Source organism: Gopherus evgoodei, chromosome 2 (genome assembly GCF_007399415.2).
Source record: "Gopherus evgoodei ecotype Sinaloan lineage chromosome 2, rGopEvg1_v1.p, whole genome shotgun sequence".
Lineage (NCBI taxonomy): Eukaryota > Metazoa > Chordata > Testudines > Testudinidae > Gopherus > Gopherus evgoodei.
Genome location: NC_044323.1, coordinates 281,052,930 through 281,071,079, shown reverse-complemented (window position 1 = coordinate 281,071,079; position 18,150 = coordinate 281,052,930).

Below are 18,150 nucleotides of genomic sequence, written 5' to 3'. Positions count from 1 at the left end.
ATGTGGCACTGTCCAATATTTGAACAACTTTAATATGTTTATTTCAATATATTATGCAAACAATACTTCTTACCTGATTTTTTATGTTCTGTCTTTAAAAACTTGCACCACTTATTAATAAATAGAAATTTCAATTATCATGTGGAGGAGTTTCATTTATTTTTAAAATCCATGTTAGAATCAGGCAAGTCTGAGGAACATGGGGCCTAATTCTGCTCTCAGCTGAAATCAGTGGCAAAGTTCCCATTGACTTCATCAGTGCAGGATTGATCCAGAGCACTTTCCTTGCTCCTGCAAGTCGCCCATTGAGATCTGGGTAGTGGGCATCGCCCCAATATCTATATCCTCTTTTGGTTCAGTTGCAATAAGAGTTACTCCCAGACATTTAATAGAAAAAGAAGTGTATTAAAAATAGAAAACCAGAAATTCAAAACAGCTACTAGCTTATTAAAATATAGTCAAGTTACATGTAAAATATAATATTCACAATGTAAAAGTGTTATGGGCACATCTACACAGCCAAAAAATCACCCAAAATGTGGCAGCGAGTCTTAGAACCCAGGTCAACTGATGTGGGCTCATGCTGCTGGGCGAAAAATAGCAGTGTAGATGTTAGGGCTCAGACTGGACCCCAGCTTCTAAGAGCCTCCCTCTCGATGGATTTCAGAGCCAGGCTCCAGCCTCAACCCAAAAGTTCTATTTTTAGCCCTCCAGGGAGAGCCCATCAGTTGATCTGGCCATGAGGCCTCACATAAAACTGCCCTGAATCTGCTTATATGGAATAATTGTATCTATTTGTTAAAACATGGGACTGGGAATCAAGGTTCCTGGGTGCTCTTTCCAGTTCTACCGCTGACTTGGTCTGTGGTCCTGGGCAAATCAGTTTATTTCTGTATGCTTCAATTTCCTCGTTTGTAAAATTGGTATCATGCTACTTACCTATCTCACAGGGATGTTGTGGGGCTTTATTAATGATTGATGTTTTGACATCCTTAGAGGAAAGGTGATATATATGTGCAAAGTCTTGTTATTGCTAACTGACCCAAAGTGCCGTCTGTGACCAGATTCATGGGGTAGTTTTCACTGGGATAACGCTTTGTAATGCAGTTTTAAAAGTTTAATTTTAATTATCGTTGTTTGGTTTGGCTGTATTTTTGCATGAACAGCTGATTTGGAAGCCACTTCACATCGCTGGGTAAATTACAGTCACTAGGGCTGTGTGGAAACTTCCACATGTGTTTCATATCATTGTAGTGGAATTTCCTGAGAGAGAATGGAAGTGGGCATGACTTTTAGAAGCTTGATTTCTGGAGGCTTGTCTACATGGGGGAAAAGCCTGGAATAGCAAATGGAGGATAGCTATTGCTGAATACCTGGTCCACACTAGCTACCTATGCGGACATATTTATGCTGAACTAAGAGTGCCTTTGTGCAGTGCAGGTTAATGTGGAATAGCTATTGTGCACTACATTCACAACCTAGCTATTTCGCACTTATTTCCCTGTGTAGACAAGCCCTGAGTAAAAAAAAAACAGTGACTAGAGTGAAATGTATCCTGATAAGCAATCAGTGTTTTCTAAATATCTGTCCAGTTCTGAAATTTCAGACACAGACAACTGAAGGAAGTTGAATTACAAAATGTTTAAACAAGGCTCACAGGGAGCACACTAAATACAACCTCTTCTACTACAAAGCTGAATGCTACTGGCATCCGACCCTGTTTGAGTGAATGGAGTACACTGAGCAAATGAGGGAACCAGAAGAAAGCCCATATGACTCCAGCCACATGATTACCACCAAGCAACCTACTCTGCTCAAAAGTTGAAATGCAGTGTGAAAAGCTAATGCAAATGTTTGCTGAAAACCAGATCAAGCAAAATATATTTGAGTGAGATCAGAATAAGGACAAACACCAGTATAAATCAGGAGTAACTCAACAGCTCAATGGAGCTACCTTGGTGTGAAATCAATTTAAGGGGCTAATTCCAATCTCCCTTACTGCCAAATTTCAATAAATCTCAATAGGATGAACAATATTTTTAATGAAACAGCAAGTTACTTCTGAGTTTTGAGTTGCATTTGTTTGGATTAGGAGTTTTATTGCTTTAAAGATTTAATGCAGCACAAATACTTTCTATTGCCTGACTTACTTTCATGGCAAGAACAGTACAGTATCAAATGCATTAAACTGTTTTCATAGAATGTCTTAACATTAGTTTGATTTGCTTTGCAACCATAATAGCACATGGCCCAGTATGAAGCGAACAGAGAGATACCCAGCAGGATTCTACTGCAAGGACTTGCAGACATCTGCAGGGATGACATTTAGATGGACATTTCACAACTACATAGGTGAGCCATTAATCCATTGTTTACAGGCACTGAAATGAATCTTTTCCCTGGCCATCATCCAGATACAGAAGCTTGCCAAGTTAGTGAATTTTGCTGCATATGCCATTTTTATCTCTACTCTAATGCCACTGAAGTTATCAGAGTTATACCAGAGTTATACCAGGGGTTAATTTGGCCTGACTCAGAGAAATGTTGGGTCTGATGAGACCTCAACACAAGTTAAAAAACAAAGACATTTGGACCAGTGTAATTGTAATCATCCTCAAAGAAACACTCATAAGTAGCATCCTACATCAGCAGCATTAATGAGCATTTGTGTTCTGGCTCCATCCAGCTTTACAGTCTCCCTCCTCTGTGAATTATTCATGATTTATGAAGGACTGACATCAGTAGGGCATGTGAAGTTGTCCTAGGTCTGGACCTAGCAGAAGGACTCCTAGGAGCATGAATAATTTGAGCAGCTGCTCCCAATGACACACAAGTCGCAGCAGCAGAATGGATGTGGCTGATTCTTTGTCCAGGGCTGGTCCGTCCATGTGTCTTTCTCTTTCTTCCTCTCAGGATCCTTTCCTGGCCAGTTTGATCTCTGGGTGCCTCTTGCTCTCACTCTTATGGGTATTTAGAACTAGATTGGATAAATTACCAACCATGTACTGTTTGAAACAATGCTGCACTGGAAGGAAAGCTGAATTGTCAGGACTTCTCCCTTTAGAATGAATGTCCCTGATTCTATGAATTTTCAGTCCCCTGGTCTAATCACTAGCTATCTTCTATTGGAAACAATAAGGAAGTAAACATTTGAGATTAATCTAACTACCCACTTGGTATCATACAAGTTCATACAGATATAACTGAAAATGTATATACAGTGCTATAGTGCTCTGAACAATAGAGTCTCAGCTGAAGAAGAATTTTGAAAATATTTAGAAATAAAGGTCCAAATTAATACCTTGATATGAGAGAAAATTTAGTCTTGGGGTTCTGCACACCCCTGAATTTGCACCGGCACTTTACAGGTTGGAAAAAGTATCTATGCAGCAGATGCAATAGAAAATGTGATCAATGTGATTTTCCGCAGCCATTTTTATACTACTGATAAATATATATATATACGAATGCTTGCAAGGGCCAATGAGACCTTCTAAATGTGCTGTCCCTCAGACATTCCTATACAGCATACTGACCGTCTTAGCAAACATGATCCACCCACTCAAGAAGCTTTTTGTGTTTCTCGGCAGAACCCAACGTTTTGTTGTTGCAATGCTCCCTTGACGTGAAGCCAGCCTATGTCTTCTTCAGGGATATTATCACAGTGTCTCTGCCTCTTATCGCCCTCAAGTGAATGTGCCTCCCATCTTCCATAGCTAAGGCAGTTGGAGTCACAAGCTCATGTTGTCCCATAAGCTGGTGCAGACAAACTGGCCTGTTTTCCATGTTGCGGTGAGTTTCTGCCAACAAGGGTGGCAGAAATATGTGACATACTGTTCTCCTCTCATTGTACAATGCATTGCTAATTAGTGAAAACTTTGGGTTCCCTTTCGGTGAAGATTACAAGCTCCTTGTGAGCTGAGATATGGGTAATGGGTAAAGCACTTTCATGCTTTAAAGCACTACCAAATTCTGTTTGTTGAAAGGACTTGTTTTTTGGTATCCAGTCAAATTTTTTATACAGGGCATTTTAGCCCACGAAGACTTTGAGAAATGCTTTTGAGAAAATTCCTTGATGTTCTAAAGTGAGAGATCTGGGATAACTGGACATTATCCCTCTGATGTATTAATTGCAAACAGAAAATCAGGGGCTTTTCCTATCATAGAGCCTGTTCCAAAGCCCACTGAAATCAGTGGCAAGACTCCTATTGCCTTCAAGGGGCTTTGGATTGTTTTGAGGCAGAGAAACCCTTACGGAACCCCCCAGGGGGTACTCAGTGTATTGGCCCGGGCGGTCTGAAGAGCTGAGCCCTAGATACTCCAAACCTAATGCTTCAAATTAGCAAAGAGTGCCTGTTGCCTTTCGAAAACAGGGGAATGAAATCCAAGCCCCACTGAACTCAATGGGCAGGCTCCTATTGTCTACAAGGGGTTCAGGGTTTCCCACATGAACTTCTCATTATAATCCAGTTAGCTGAAGGGCAGCATATTTTAAAAATACACAGTTGTGACAGAGGAAAACAAATAACCTTCAGAGACGCTCTCCGTTGAACCTGGTTTATCAGAACATGTCATGAAGTAGTCGGCAGGGCCCTTTTGGACCCTGGTTCTGGTAGTTCCTTGGAACAGAGGGATTTGTGGGTTAGGCCAGCTGTAGCACATCAGAACCTACTAATTGACCTAACCAAAAAAACAGCCCTGTCTCCAGATAATTTGATTAGAATTGGGTGAATCCTCTTGGGTGAAAGTATTGTTGGTCTAACAATTAATTCCTACTTAGGGGTGTTATATGATTTTAAAGACACTGACTCCATGCTCATATATCCAATACACAAGTGTCATAAACAGATAGCTAAGGGTTAATGTCTCTCTCACCTGGAAAGAAGTAACCTGAAACACCTGACCAGAGGACCAATCAGGAAACAAGACTTTTTAAAATCTGGGTGGAGGGAAGTTTGTGTCTGAGTTCTTTGTCTTGTGCCTATCTCCCTCTCGGCTATGGGAAGGATTTCTCTATTTCCTGCTTTCTAATCTTCTGTTTCCCAGTTGTAAGTACAAAAAAATAGGGTTTTTTTTTGTAGTTACATGTGTGTAGTTGCTGGAGTGCTTTGAATTGTATTCTTTTTGAATAAGGCTGTTTATTCATATTTCTTTTAAGCAATTAACCCTGTATTTGTCACCTTAATACAGAGAGACCATTTTTTATGTATTTTTCTTTCTTTTTACATAAAGCTTTCTTTTTAAGACCTGTTGGAGTTTTTCTTTAGTGGGGAACTCCAGGGAATTGAGTCTGTGCTCACCAGGGAATTGGTGAGAGGAAGAAGTCAGGGGGAAATCTGTGTGTGTTAGATTTACTAGCCTGACTTTGCATTCCCTCTGGGTGAGGGGGGAAGAGAGATTAGCTCTCGGTACTTCTGTTTTCCAAGGCTGGAAACGGGGAGGGTGGAATCCCTCTGTTTAGATTCACGGAGCTTGCTTTTGTGTATCTCTCCAGGAACACCTGGAGGGGGGAAGGGAAAAGGTTTATTTCCCTTTGTTGTGAGACTCAAGGGATTTGGGTCTTGGGGTCCCCAGGGAAGGATGGAGGGAACAGAGTGACCCAAAACACTCTAATTTTTTGGGTGATGGCAGCTTTACCAGGTCCAAGCTGGTAACTAAGCTTGGAGGTTTTCATGCTGACCCCCACATTTTGGACGCAAAGGTCCAAATCTGGGACTAGGTTATGACATGTTGGCAGTGTTTGTGGGAAAGATAGAATCCAGAGGCCAGTAGGAATATTATATTTTTCTTTTCTCTGCTAGGGGCTTTTAAGCAGAGAGAAACAGTTTGGTTTTAAAGGGAATCATGAGTGTCAAAAGGCCTTTACCCAGCTTAAGGCGACGCTCATGTCTGACCCTGTGCTCAGGGCCCCGGACTTTGACAAGCCATTCCTAATAACCACGGATGCATCTGAGCGTGGTATAGGAGCAGTTCTCATGCAGGAAGCAATGGATCACAACTTCCATCCTGTCGTGTTTCTCAGCAAGAAACTGTCTGAGAGGGAAAGTCACTGGTCAGTCAGTGAAAAGGAATGCTATGCCATTGTGTACGCCCTGGAAAAGCTATGCCCATATGTTTGGGGACGGCGGTTCCAGCTACAAACTGACCATGCTGCGCTAAAGTGGCTTCATACTGCCAAGGGGAACAACAAGAAACTTCTTCGTTGGAGTTTAGCTCTCCAATATTTGGATTTTGAAATTCAGCACATCTCAGGAGCTTCTAACAAAGTAGCTGATGCATTCTCCCGTGAGAGTTTCTCAGAATCCAGTAGTTAAAAAGTGTTCTTAAAATGTAGAAGTCTGTTAGTTATATACTTAGTGGTCTATGTAAAGGTGCATGTGTTGTATTAATCTGTTTATTTTAAAGTTCTAGGAGGAAATCGCTGCCAGTGAGCTTCCCCACTGCCTGCAATTTGGGGGGCGTGTCATAAACAGATAGCTAAGGGTTAATGTCTCTTTCACCTGGAAAGAAGTAACCTGAAACACCTGACCAGAGGACCAATCAGGAAACAAGACTTTTTCAGGTCTGGGTGGAGGGAAGTTTGTGTCTGAGTTCTTTGTCTTGTGCCTATCTCCCTCTCGGCTATGGGAAGGATTTCTCTATTTCCTGCTTTCTAATCTTCTGTTTCCCAGTTGTAAGTACAAAAAAATAGGTTGTTTTTTTTTGTAGTTACATGTGTGTAGTTGCTGGAGTGCTTTGAATTGTATTCTTTTTGAATAAGGCTGTTTATTCATTTTTCTTTTAAGCAATTAACCCTGTATTTGTCACCTTAATACAGAGAGACCATTTTTTATGTATTTTTCTTTCTTTTTACATAAAGCTTTCTTTTTAAGACATGTTGGAGTTTTTCTTTAGTGGGGAACTCCAGGGAATTGAGTCTGTGCTCACCCGGGAATTGGTGAGAGGAAGAAGTCAGGGGGAAATCTGTGTGTGTTAGATTTACTAGCCTGACTTTGCATTCCCTCTGGGTGAGGGGGGAAGAGAGATTAGCTCTCGGTACTTCTGTTTTCCAAGGCTGGAAATGGGGAGGGTGGAATCCCTCTGTTTAGATTCACGGAACTTGCTTTTGTGTATCTCTCCAGGAACACCTGGAGGAGGGAAGGGAAAAGGTTTATTTCCCTTTGTTGTGAGACTCAAGGGATTTGGGTCTTGGGGTCCCCAGGAAAGGATGGGGGGACCAGAGTGCCCCAAAACACTCTAATTTTTTTGGGGGTGGCAGCTTTACCAGGTCCAAGCTGGTAACTAAGCTTGGAGGTTTTCATGCTAATCCCCATATTTTGTACGCTAAGGTCTAAATCTGGGACTAGGTTATGACAACAAGTCAGTGAATATACAGCAGAATCTGGGCAAAATCTATCATTTCTGGTCTTCGCCATTCCTCTCTTGGTAAGCAAACAATGAAATAATGATTGGTTTGTTCCTCATCAGTCAGACATGAAGCCTAAAGACTATACCCCTGAGAAAGCACCACATAATTCACTAGGATAGTGTTTTGAGTGAGAAGTCAGCATTGTTCCTAATAATGCATCCTGAGTCAAAGTTGTCGCAGAACGATACCATGTTCCAATGATTAGCCGAGCATCACTCCACAGCAGGGCAAAGTTAAAATTGCAGAGTTCAAAGATGAAACACTGTATGATGTAAATCCTGCTGAAAGTCAAATTATCTTTGCGTCCAAACTTCAAACACTTTGGAACTGCTCCCAGAAAACACATTTTCTCAGGTCTGGCTGTTATTGTCTGTCATTATACTGGACACTTTCATCCCAATCTAGTTGATGAGATATTGAGCAAGGGTCAATGGCAATAAAATCTTTGTTTGGCTAAGGCAGATCCTTTCAACAAAAGGTGTTTCCAAGTTACTCAGGCTGCAGCATTCAATCATAATTCACAGAAGCTGTCTTTTATTATGTAAGTGACTGCCACATAGAGTTGGTTGGAACATTGTTGCCAAAATGAGATTTCACCCAAATGTGTGGCTTTGCTGGGGCTGTAATGTCTGAGAGAGCGAGACTCCTAACAAACTCTATAACTCTGAGATGTGGGAGATCCAGGTTCAACTCTCTGCTGTATCTAATTCAGAGCAGAGTTTTTCATCCCAGATCACTCTGAACTAGGCAGAGCAGGGATTTAAACCTGGGTCTTCCATATACAAGGCCAGTAATCTAACCACCAAGAGAACAGACAGGTGGACGGGTGTGTGCGCACACACACAGCCCTGCTTATTCAGCACCCATAGTTCCTCTGGGAAAAGATGACTTCCCCAATGTTTTGTGTCAACATGATGGCCAGTAACAAATGCACAAGGTGGGTCCGAACACCTGTGGACCTTGATGAAATTAGTATATAGGTCCAGATTGAATTGGAGCCTAGCAACTGCCCCCTAGCTCTGTAACAGGCCTAGCCAAATGCAATGTCTGAACATCTCCAAACTTTGGATCTGGATACAAATTTAAATCCAAACTTTATAGGTTGAGCCAGGGCCGGCTCCAGGCCCCAGCACGCCAAGTGTGTGCTTAGGGCGGCATGCCACGGGGGAGGGGGGGCACTCTGCCGGTTGCCAGGACGGCTGCAGGTGGCTCTGGTGGATGTCCCGCAGGCGTCCCTGTGGAGGGTCCGCTGGTCCCGCTGCTCCAGTGGAGCATCCGCAGGCATGCCTGTGGGAGGTCCACTGGAGCCGCGGGACCAGCGGACCCTCCGCAGCCACGTCTGCGGGAGGTCCACCAGAGCCACAGGACTGGTGAGTGGCAAAGCGCCCCTGTGGCGTGCCGCCGTGCTTGGGGCAGCGAAATGGCTAGAGCCAGCCCTGGGTTGAGCCCATCTCTAATAGATATTTCCTATTGTGACTGATAAGACAACCACCTAAAGTGAGATGTATTCACTAATGGCAGGGCAGACATAGAGGTGAACAGATTGATCTTTCTATGGGTGTGCTTAGATGCAGGTATGCAGAAGAATCCCAACAAAACTGATGAAGAGCACTGGGCACAATGAACCTAGAGTGCCTGAAGAGCAGACGGTCCCGGTGCAACCTTTCTTTCCTCAAATCCAGCAATGCTTGGCTTTTTGACTTTCCCAAATATTGTACATTAGCAGATCAAAGTGTTATGCTTGTCATAAACAGATAGCTAAGGGTTAATGTCTCTTTCACCTAAAGCACCTGACCAGAGGACCAATCAGGAAACCGGATTTTTTCAACTTTGGGTGGAGGGAATTGTGTGTCTGAGGTCTTTGTTTTCTGGCTGCCTGCTTTCTCTGAGCTTTGGAGAAGTAGTTCTGTTTTCTAATCTTCTGTTTCTAAGTGTAAGGACCAAGAGATCAGATAGTAAGTTATATGGTTTCTTTTCTTTGGTATTTGCATGAATATAAGTGCTGGAGTGCTTTTTGTATTCTTTTTTAATAAGGCTGTTTATTCAATATTCTTTTAAGAAATTGCCCTGTATTGTGTCATCTTAATACAGAGAGACTATTTGTATGTATTTTTTCTTTCTTTTTTTTTATATAAAGCTTTCTTTTAAGACCTGTTGGAGTTTTTCTTTACTTCAGGGAAATTGAGTCTGTACTCACCAGGGAATTGGTGGGAGGAAGAAATCAGGGGAGATCTGTGTGTGTTGAAGTGGCTAGCCTGATTTTGCATTCCCTCTGGGGGAATAGGAAAGTCCTTTTTGTTCCAGGACTGGGAACAGAAAGGGGGAGTCACTCTGTTTGGATTCACAGAGCTTGTGTCTGTGTATCTCTCCAGGAGCACCTGGAGGGGGGAAGGGAAAAAGGATTATTTCCCTTTGTTGTGAGACTCAAGGGATTTGGGTCTTGGGGTCCCCAGGGAAGGTTTTTCAGGGGGACCAGAGTGCCCCAAAACACTCTAATTTTTTGGGTGGTGGCAGCAAGTACCAGGTCCAAGCTGGTAGCTAAGCTTGGAGGTTTTCATGCTAACCCCCATATTTTGGACGCTAAGGTCCAGATCTGGGAATAAGGTTATTACATGCTCAATGCCAGTATATTTCTGCATTAATTGGGTAACATTGTAGCGCTCCTCCAGCTCACATTGTTGGGATACACTATGAGGACAAAGTAATAAAAAAGAGAGATTTGCTGAAAATGGTGAATAAATACCTTCATGACCTTGTGCAGGTCTCTTAGGGTCTGATCTAAAGCCCAGGGAAGTTAAAGTCTTTGCATTGACTTCAATGAGTTTTGGGTCAATCCCTGTAAGTTCTGATTTCCAAATATAGCCTATAATGTTGGGTGTCTTAAATTTTGGGTGAGACCTCTGAAAATCAGGACTTAGGTTGGGCACCCTTGAAAGAAGGCATTCAAAATCGCAAGCCATTTTTGGAACTTTGGATCTTAAAGTCATTGGGTGAAATCCGGGCACCATAGAAGTGGATGACAAAACTCTTGTTAACTTCAGTAGGGCCAGGATCTAACTTGCTACTCATTATTTTCCTCTTCTGCATAGTGGGGCTCATAATACATCTCTACTGCACAGGGCCGCTTTGGGGCTTAATTCATTAATGCCTGGAGAGCATGTTGAGTTTCATGGACTGAGGTGGTTATGGAACCTTTCTTTGAGAGTCTCATTTCCTCCTATGATGCTTTGGATGCAGTGGGTAGAGTAATGACACATGGCTCAGTGTCATTGTTCATGTCACCACTATAGTCCCTCTCTAAACTCTTCCCTCCCCTCATCACTCATCTAAAGAAATGGCCGGAAGGTTTCCATATTAGCAGGCATTTTGTTTCATCTACTTGACTGTAGTTGAGCTGTATTTCAACTTGCCTACACCACCATCTTCAGACCTATCTACAGTATCTGTTGTCCAGAATGACTAACCTGCAGCATCAAAAATGGCCTAATCGCATTGGAAGACTCTGTCCCTTTAAAGGGGAAAAAAATCCTTTCGGTTCTATTTTTCAGTGTAAGTAATTACTGCCCAAAGTGGTTTCACATCCTGACCTGAACTGCTGCTAAGTCATTCCATTTAGGGATTCAATTCAGGACATACCACAGGCACTTTGCTTGCACATGATCCTATTTCATTTAGCCTAGTTGCCTTTGGGTTTATAATACCATTTTCACAAGATTTTTTTAAGGCAATTTTATCAAGCCTGTCCACTCACAGACTATTGTCTTTCACTTAGACTTTATTAAAACAGTGTGATAACCTCCTGTCTATTTAAACTCTCTGAAGTTAATCGTCAGATCAGGAGAAGCCAGGTAAGTCAGTATTAAAAGATTACTAGATATTCAAAATGTGAATAGTTTGAAATGGTGCTGCTATGCAGAGGTACGTAAAAGAATCTATTTCAGACTGTGCAATTAATAATCATTCAGGCTGCTGGAAATGAAGAATGTTAGGAGAGAGTTTTTAGAACATATGATTTCTTAAATTCAGACATTGTAGAAAGTGTAAAGTTTTTATCTAATACAAATCAGGTGACTGTAGAAATTTAGTCAAGATCATAGCTGAACTAACTTCTTTTTCATGTTAGCCTGAGAAGGTTTCTTTAGACCGGTTTTTCAAAGTTTGTTTTAAACCTGAGAGGGTGACCTTTAGATCTTGGAACTGAACAGAGATAGAGAAATTAGTATGCGAGGTCTTTTCTTTTTCTCTCCTTCAGCCTCTTAACCTCTTTTCTGCTTTGTTTAGCACTATAGATAAGGGGGGAAACCAGTTGGTATCTGATTTGACTCCTTTTGTGTTGGAAAAAAGAGAACATTTCAACCTGCATGGTTACTTGTCACATTAAAGTGGGTGCAAATGAAGCATAACTAATAAGTTAGTTACCTTGAAATCTTTGTTTGGCGAGAATAATGAAGAGGTACTTAGTCCTGAATCTCTAGGGTCACATAAGTGTAACCCAAACTGCTGAGGTTGTTATCAACACCAAAACCATTTTTACTGTATCTGGGTTTTAGAAACATTGGATTGGATTTAAAGCTTACGTGTTATTTAAGTGCGTCAGTTACCGAGTTCAAGCTATGAATATATATTAAAATATAATTTGAAATAAATAATAAGCTGACTTATCGTATCAGATTGATTGGTGTCAGTATTTGTGGCTAGGAGCTTGGCTGTCAACCTACACATGGAGAGGCATTGGGGGGGAAATCGTCACTGGAACAAAGCTTTCGGCGTTTGTCTATCTGCGTGTTTTTTGTCATGCCCATCTCTTTAGTACTGAGTGTCTTATCAATCTAAAAGACATTGTCAAATGGCAATAATTGGAAATGTTTAGTTTTGACAGTGAAGAAGTTGTATATCTTTAGTCCGATGGTGCATTTCCCTCAGTGCAAAGCTCACATTAGTATCGGTAAAAAAGGAAAGATTAAAAATTATAACAAGGATGTGTCCATTATAGTTAAATGAGCTGGGCATTTGTCTTTTACAACTAAATCCTATATTCTTTCATCAGGCAAAACTTGTACCAACATAAAGTCAATTCATGACCAAATCTTTAGTAATGTGTATTAATCCTACTTCAAAGCTGCTTTCACTTCTTTGATGTTGGTAAATCTCTCTTCCCCAGCAGTATTTCAAGGTTTGTTTTCTGAGGATTTATCTTTCCATATCATATTTTCATTATGACACAATAGATATGGTATAATATCAGGTGGGAGTTTCTAATGCAGAATGACATTGTTTGATTTAAAAAGCTGAATATCCTAATTTCTGGGGCAGATGTAGGTCTCTCTCTCCATAGCCACAATATTTTAGCACTCATATTATTGTATTTCATTCTTGTTCTGTTATATTAGCCACTTTTCCCAGTCCCTTTTACATCTCTCTCCTAATTTTTCCAGTATGGCAATTTTTATGTTCCTCTATCTCCCCCACTGCTTTGCCTGCTGGAAGCTTTGCTTTCTCCAGTCCTCGTTATATCACGCAATATTGCACACCTTGTAGGTTTCTCTCTCTCGCTCTCTCTTTCCTGCTTTCTCTGCTGCACTGTTGAGCTCTCTATCAGTTTTAAATAAACTCAGAAAAGCTGAAACCTGGCTAGGAAACTACCTGGATACACAATGAACTCCCCTTTTTCTCTGGGAACATTTGTTGAACCAAAGAATGCATGACAGCTATGCTGACACACCTTGTCATTCTGAGAAATGCAATGAAAAACATCAATAATTTCTGTGATTCTTTTATCCTCTCAAAATGTGACAAATTGAGGTGTGGGCCAGCGGGTCAGGGGGTCCCCTGGGGGGCCAGGAGCAGGTTTCGGGGGATCCGTCAAAATAAACCACAGAGCAGGGCCAGCATTAGACTTACTGGGACTGAGGGCAGAAAGCTGAATCCTGAGCCCTGCTGCCCAGGACTGAAGCCATAGCCCAAGCAACTTAGCTTTGTGGGGCCCCCTGTGCCATGGGGCCCTAGCAGTTGCTCTGCTTGCTGCCCTCTAACACTGGCCCTGGCTTTTAATCTACTGAAAACCAGTTGTGGTGGTGCAGATGGGCCATGGAATTTTTATAGCATGTTGGGGGGTGGGGGGGCTGAGAGAGAAAAAGGTTGAGAACCCCTGGTTTAGGCTAATTACTCAGCAAAGCTCTGAGGTCTCAGTTCAACAAAGCACTTACAGATATGCTTGAAAGTTTTGTTGAATTGGACCCTATACAGTGCTGGATTTGCCACTGGGTCAACAGGGCCCATGCCCAGGGGCCCCGGCCAACTGGGACCCCCTGAAAAAAATCCACCAGCAGTGGCGGAAGCCTGGAGCCTCAGCCTCGCTCTGTGGTGGGAGCGCTGGGCACAGAAAGCCCTTGTCAGCAGCCCCTGACCCCGTCCCGGCTGTTGTGGGGTGGACATCACCCCTAGTGGCCTCCATGCCTAGAAGCAGCTAAGGGACAGGGGACACCCACCCCAGGGGCCACCAACCCCATCCTCAGCAGAAGCTGCTGGGCGGCAGGGCAAGCACCCCCTCACAGAAGCCCAAGTGCCCCAACCCTGGTTCCCCTCAGAAGCGTGGGTGTGACAATGGAAGCCCCAGCACCTGGCCCGCTCCTGCATCCCCAGGACTCCCTGCTGCGGCCCTGGGGCAGTGGTGTGGGAAGGGAGCTTCTCTGGTCTTGGGGCCTCAGTGTTGGTGCAGAAGGGAGCAAAAGGTGTTGCGTGGCTGCACTGGGGTGGGGACCCTGGGTGAAATGGGCTGGGCCCTAAGGAAGGGGTAGAAAGGGGCCCCCACTTGCTCTGGCCCAAGGTCCTGGGAAACCTTAATCTGCCTCTGACCCTATATATTTAAATAACAGTAGGACAACAAATCTAGAACTTCAGAGTTGAAGGAGCCAATACTGCTATCATTAAGGTCAATAGCCAGATGTGCTTTGTTTCTAATAAGAGCAGGACTGGACCTGAAATTTCATAGATTTATAGATTTTTAAAGCCAGAAGGAGATCATGATAATCATCTCATCTGAGCTGCTGTATAAAACCGGTCATCGCATGTGGCTATGTTAAAGCATGTCTTTTAGACAGATATCCAAACTTGCTTTGAAGTGGTACAGACTTCATCACATCCTTTGGTATGCTGTTCAATGATCAATTCCTCTCACCATTAAAATATGTTCCTTATTTCCAGTCTGAATTTGTCTAACTTAACCTTCTAGTCACCGGATTTTGTTATGTCTCTGTCTGCTAGATTAAAGAGTAGATCTGGTCAAAAAAAGAGTTTATCACCAGAAAATGCAGTTTCATCAAACCTAAAACATTTTGCAGGAATGTATTAATTTCAACAAAAGTTTAGACGGGGAAAATCATTTTTATTGTCTCATTTTTCTGATGTCAAAACATTTCATTTCAATAATATCAAAATGTTATTTTCAATAAGGTAAAAACAATTTGTTCCAACTTTATTGTTTTGATTCAACTGTTATATTTTACTATTTTATATTAGAATGTTTTGACATTAGCAAAACATCTGTACCTTATCAAAATGAAACACGTCAACATTAGTGTAGCAAAACAATTGAACATTGACAAAACAAAACATTCTGAGAGTTCTGAATCAAAATTTTCTGGAATTCTCATTTTGTGGAAGTTCAGAACAAAAATAGAGATCAAAATATCAGAATTTCCTGTGGAAATTTTCCTATCAGACCAGCCATATTAAAGAACCATCTAGTTTCAGATATATCTCCTTATGCAGGTACTTACAGCTCCTGTGTGAAATTCTGGTCTCATGGTAGTAAATAGCAAAACTCCCATTGACTTCCATGGGTCCAGGGTTTCACCCCATGATCAAGTCAACTCTTATCCTTCTTTTTGTTAAGCTAAATCGAGTGAGCTTCTGAAATTTCTCATTGTAATCAAGTTTTTTCCAGAACTTGAATCATTGAATCATGTAGTTCTGAACCTCTCCAATTTGTTGTAAAAGGTACTTGAGGACCAGTTGCTGAAGAGGGAAAGTTCTCAGGATTCTGGGGATAGTATATTTCAATAACTGTTTACTTTTCCATGATAGAATAATGGGTGGGAAATCATCATATTTATAAACCCTCCCTCCACAAACACAATGTTATGCCCTGCCTGCTGATACTGTTGCATCACTCAATGCAGTCTCTGATACTGCAATTCTTAAAACATGCAAAGTTTCCCATTTACTCTTACGTGTTGTGACAGACCCAGGCCAGTGAGGTACAGGAGTCTGGTAGAGAGCAAATATACCGGTCACTGGGTGAGCAGTTTTCTGTTCCCTGAGTGACTGGAGCAGGGACTGCACTAGAGTAATCAGGAACCTGCTAGAACCAATTAAGGCAGACAAGCTGATTAGAACACCTGCAGCCAATCAAGGCAGGCTAATCAGGGCACCTGGGTTTAAAAAGGAGCTCACTCCAGTCAGGTGAGGGGGAGCCAGAGGAGAGGAAGTGAGTGGGAGTGTGAGGAGCTGGGAGCAAAAGGTGCAAGGAGCTGAGAGTAAGAGGGTGTGCTGCTGCAGGACTAAGGAGTGCAAGCATTATCAGACACCAGGAGGAAGGTCCTGTGGTGAGGATAAAGAAGGTGTTTGGAGGAGGCCTTGGGGAAGTAGCCCAGGGGGTTGTAGCTGTCATGCAGCTGTTACAGGAGGCAATATAGACAGCTGCAATCCACAGGGCCCTGGGCTGGAACACGGAGTAGAGGGCAGGCCTGGGTTCTCCCCAAACCTCCCAACTCCTGATCAGACACAGGAGAAGTTGACTGAGACTATGAGGAAGATCACTGAGGTGAACAAATCTGCCAAAAAGTGCAAGACCCACCAAGGTAGAGAAGGAACTTTGTCACAGTGTGTTTTGCTGAGTGCCAGATTAAGCCTTTTGTTCTCAGAGATGTGCAGAAGTGCCAAGAAAAGATTTTAGACAGATAATTGTTGATTAAAAACATACTTTAGTATAAAGTCCTCTCTCCTACATGTTCAATAAATGGTTCCCATTTAAAAATCATACAGTATAATTAACATAAGTAATAATCACAGAATATTAGGGTTGGAAGGGACCTCAGGAGGTCATCTAGTCCAACCCCCTGCTCAAAGCAGGACTAATTCCCAACTAAATCATCCCAGCCAGGGCTTTGTCAAGCCTGACCTTAAAAACCTCTAAGGAAGGAGATTCCACCACCTCCCTAAGTAACCCATTCCAGTGCTTCACCACTCTCTGAGTGAAAAAGTTTTCCTAATATCCAGCCTAAACCTCCCCCAAAAATATGGGCGTATATATATACCTATCTTCTAGAACTGAAATGTCATTGAGTCCAACCCCTTGCCTTCACTAGCAGGACCAAGTACTGATTTTGCCCCAAATCCCTAAGTGGCCCCCTCAAGCATTGAACTCATAACCCTGGCTTTAGCAGGCCAATGCTCAAACCACTGAGCTATCCCACACAACATGGTGGATGAGAGCTATACACAGTTCAGATCAACAAAAATCATGAGTCAGACTCCACCTCAAAAATCATTAGATGTCTTCCCAAATCATAAGATTTCATTTTAAACACTATATTATATATTTTTGTCTTCACATTTTTGAACTCCCCTTGTCCATCCCCAGTGTGCACGTGAAAAAATTAGTGTTGCCAACACACCTGAATGTACTAACACGATTCTGGCTCTGACTGCTACCTGCTGGTGGGGAACTTAAGAACGGCCATGCTGGGTCAGCCCAGTGGTCCATCTAGCCCAGTATTCTGTCTTCTAACAGTGGCCAATGTCAGGTGCTTTGAAGGGAATGAACAAAACCGGCAACCATCAAGTGATCCATCCCCTATCATCCCTTCCCAGCTTCTGGCAATCAGAGGATAGGGCTACCCAGAGCATGAGGTTGCATCCTTCACCATCTTGGCTTATATCCTCTATGAACTAATCTAGTTCTTTTTTTTGAACCTCATTATAGTTTTGGTCTTCACAACATTCCCCAGCAACAGGTTCATTGTGCATTGTGTGAAGAAAACTTCCTTTTGTTTGATTCCAGCTTCTCCCCAAACCCTACATTTCTAATTAATTCTGTGCCCCACAATTGCCCATCCCACAACCCAGAAATTAATTATGCACCCCACAAACGCCCACATCAACTTCATCCCTCCCCCCACTCGGCAATCAATTCTGCCCACCCCTCAGCCCCACATCTGCCCTCATCCCACACCTCTGCTCCTCTTGCAGCTCTGGGGTCCATCGCTCCCCTCTATTCCCCTTTTCCATGCCTGGTGTTGGACGGATGAAGAGGTGAGGGAGGAGGAGCAGGGGGGAGACTGCCTCTTTTTTCATAGGAAAGGAGGACGAAAGAGGGGGTGGAGCCAGCATGAGCTCGGGGGGCTCTTTCTTACTCCCTTCCCTCCTGTGAGAATGGTGTCAACTCCTGAGGGATGGGTGCAGAGTTCCACATGCAGCAGCTCTGATTGTTTGCTCTTCCCCTGGAGACGGGGTAGTGGGAAACCTTCTGGCATCACTTCATACAAATCTATATCATTTAATCTTAGTTGTTTCCCCCAGTGAGAGCTCCTGCAACAGGGCCCGAATCACCTTACTGTACATTTGGGAAAGGTGACAACATTGTAACTGCCCTGCACGTGAGGCAGAGGGGGAGGAGGAGTTCAAAACTCAAAGGGCAGACCAAAAATCACGATACTCTGGGCTTTTTAAAAAGAATCTCA